Source organism: Otolemur garnettii, unplaced genomic scaffold, assembly GCF_000181295.1.
Source record: "Otolemur garnettii isolate 467f Iridium unplaced genomic scaffold, OtoGar3 scaffold00135, whole genome shotgun sequence".
In the NCBI taxonomy this organism is placed as follows: domain Eukaryota; kingdom Metazoa; phylum Chordata; class Mammalia; order Primates; family Galagidae; genus Otolemur; species Otolemur garnettii.
The window spans coordinates 2,535,425-2,538,953 of NW_003852530.1; the positions used below are offsets into that span (position 1 = coordinate 2,535,425).

The 3,529-nt window shown below is 50.7% G+C and overlaps 1 non-coding gene across 1 annotated transcript; it reads left to right on the forward strand.

Moving 5' to 3' along the window:
• Positions 1-3,121: 3,121 nt before the first annotated feature.
• Positions 3,122-3,228, forward strand: LOC111727990. The gene has a single exon (XR_002775416.1). It is a non-coding gene; the product is annotated as a U6 spliceosomal RNA (small nuclear RNA).
• The last annotated feature ends 301 nt before the right edge of the window (positions 3,229-3,529 follow it).

Below are 3,529 nucleotides of genomic sequence, written 5' to 3' on the forward strand. Positions count from 1 at the left end.
CGTCTGGGGCACATCACTGGCTCACCAGTGGGGAGGCGCAGCCGCACAGCAGCGTCTGGGGCACGTCACAGGCTCGCCAGTGGGCAGGCGGGGCCACATAGCAGCGTCTGAGGCACGTCATGGGCTCACCAGTGCGCAGGCGGGGCCGCATAGCAGGGTCTGAGGCACGCAACGGGCTCACCGTGGGGAGGCGGGGCCGCACAGCAGCGTCTGGGGCACGTCACGGGCTCACGGGTGGGGAGGCGGGGCCGCACAGCAGCGTCTGGGGCACGTCACGGGCTCGCCAATGGGCAGGGCCGCAGCACAGCAGCATCTGAGGCACGTCACGGGCTCACGGGTGGGGAGGCGGGGCCGCACAGCAGCGTCTGGGGCACGTCACGGGCTCACGGGTGGGCAGGCGGGGCCGCACAGCAGCGTCTGGGGCACGTCACGGGCTCGCCAATGGGCAGGGCCGCACGGCAGGGTCTGGGTATGTCACAGGCTCACCAGTGGGCAGGGCCGCACGGCAGGGTCTGGGTATGTCACAGGCTCACCAGTGGGGAGGCAGACACAGAAGAAATAAAACTGGTACCCAAATGCGGGGACAACACCCTCATTTTTCTTTCCTCTTTCCCTAACTGTCCCACTGGCCAAACCCAGAAAGGAGGCAGCTGACGAGGAACGTGGGCGGAGGGCCAGGGCTACGGGCATCAGCGCAGGGAGGGAGGGAGGGGTGGGGGGAAGGATGTGAGGGCAAACAGACCAATAACCTGCAACGCCCGACGAAACTGAAATCAATAAATATTTAAATGTATCCACAATGTCACATTCTTTGTCAGCCAAGCAACAGCAAATGAACTCTTACATATGTTATGAATAAATTATGTAGGGTGTGTGTACATTTTAATGTGTCTGATGGCGGGGGTGGGGGGGTGTCTGAGGACGATGAGGCCTTAAAGTGACCCCTGTGGCCGGCCCTCTCTGCCTGCTGTGCAAGTCTCAACTCCTGGCCTCGGTTCTCCCGTGGAGTAACTTTGGGCAAATGTACCTTATGCAGTTTCCTCCCTTTTAAAAATCCATGTCCATTTTCCAGGGTCCCTGTAAAGTTAAAGTTAAATGATGTTTGCAGGAATGCTCTGGGACCTACCCGACAGGTGGAAGCCATCACTATTTCTAAAGGACACTTGATCTGCAGGCGAGGTAGGCACAGGTGCAGAGAACTTTTCCCTGTGTATTAAAAGCCTAAGGTGCTCATCTTCCTGGAATTAAAACTCCCCCGCCCATCAGCTCCTGGTGCGAGTGCCCAGTGATTTGATGGCAAGGACGCCCATCTGAGCACACTACACGGTTCATATCCCTACATGTTGAGCAGGAAGGGGTGAGTTAAACTCAGGTTCATCTGCACAGTGGAACAACATGAGGCTGGATTGCAAACTGTCTGCAGCCGTAATCTCCGGAATGAAATTATGGGCATTTTTCTTTTCTTTTTTTAATTTTTTTTTTTTTTAATTTCAGTGACAGCACCACTGACCCAGTGCCACCGCTCAGAAAAGGACAACATAGCCATGCGGGGCTGGTAATGACGGAGGTTCCTCTCAGTGCCGTCACTGTACTTGGACTGGGCCCCCTCTTAGCCCTGGCACAGCTGGAGCTCACAGGCTGGCTGGAAGAGTGAGTCTTTGGAAACAACGCTCCCCCAGTATCTCTCCAGACTCTCCCACCTGCATGGCCACCAGCTGGAGTCACAGGTACACCGGTGCTGGCTGCGAATCAAACAAAACCTCCCTGGACCACAAGACATGGAACCCTGGCATCAGGACCATTCACAGGAGGTTATGTGCAGCCACAGGTAAGGCACATCATGCATTTGCTGTTACTTTTTTTTTTTCCCCCAAAACTTTGAATAGGTCAGTGCATTCCTGGGGATTGGTACTTGCTGAAAAGATGTTGAAGCCAGAGGGGTGGCTGAGACGCAGGGAGCCTCAGTCCAGCAGCTTTCTCCAGGCTCAGCATGTGGCCTTGGGAACCTTCTCTGGGTCTGAGTGCCTTCTGTCTGAAAGGTAGGATGGGCATGATTGCCTGGAGACCCTGCCATTACTCCAATAAAAAGATATCTCTTCTAAGCCTATTTTTAGTTTTCATGTGAGATTAAGAAGTGATCATTTAAAGCAAGAGTGAGTAAACTTCTTCTGATAAAGGGTCAGATAGCACACGCTGGGCTTTATGGCTCCAGGGGTCAGCCTTGCAATGACTCAGGTCTGCTGCTGAGCACAAGATACAAAAATAGATAATACGTAAACAAATGGGATTAGTTATATTCTGAGAAAATGTTTACAAGAACAGGTGGGGCCTGGGGAGGCTGAGTCAGGTGGATAGCCTGAGCTCAGGAGTTCGAGACCAGCCCTGAGCAGGAGTGAGAGCCCGTCTCTACTAAAAATAGAAAAACTAGCCAGGCATGGTGATGGGCACCTGTAGTCCTAGCTATTGGGAAGGCTGAGGCAAGAGGATCTCTTGAGCCCAAGAGTTTAAGGTGGCTGTCCTCTGTAATGACGCCAGGGCACTCTACCCAGGGTGAAAGAGTGAGACTCTACCTCAAAAAGGAAAAGTAAATAAATAGATAAATAAAAGATGATGCAGTAGGCTGGAGTTAGCTTGTGGGCTCTAGATTGTAGACCCTTGATCTAAAGCAGCGGTTCTCAACCTGTGGGTCTCGATCCACAGGGCCATGGCATTAGGAAGGTTGAGAACCACTGATCTAAAGGAAGCTGTATTTCCAAAACCTTGATTCGTGACTGTGATAAAAATGTGGATGTTGGTAATGATGATAAAGACAATAAATGCCTCTTTTCTTTCTCTTACATAAAGTACATGTGTGTTTTAAATATTAAAATAATACTAACTGTGGTAAGCATGATAATGTCTCCCCACCCTCCAAAGATGTCCAGGCCTAGTCCCCAGTCTCCTTACATGGCAAAGGAGACTGAAAATGTGGTTAAATTTTTGGACCTTGAAGTGAGGAAATTACCCTGATTATCTGAGAGGACCCAACCTAATCACTTGTGTCCTGAAAAGCAAAGAACCTTTCTGGCTGGGTCGGAGAGAGATTTTAAGGATGGAGAATTGCTCAGGAAGATGTGGTGTGGTGCTGTTCTCAGCAGCACATATACTGAAATTGGAACAATACAGAGAAGATTAGCATAGTCTCTGTGCAAGGATGACACCCAGATTTGTGAAGCATTTCATATTTTTTCATGTGTTTACCTGGATGGAGTTGGAACATGTTCTTCTTAGTAGGGTATCACAAGAATGGAAAAACAAGTATCCAGTGTACTCAATACTAATATAAAACCAATGTATAAACAACTACAGGCCTACAGGAAAGAAAAACACAAGTATAGTCTAGTGAGAGGGAGGGGAGAGGAAGGAGAGGGAAGGGGGCAGGAGGGTGATTGGCGGGATCTCACCTAACATGCGCAGTGTCAGGGTATACAGCACCCTCTGGGTGAAGGGCTCAACTGCAACTTGAACTTTGCCTTAATGATGAAAACAC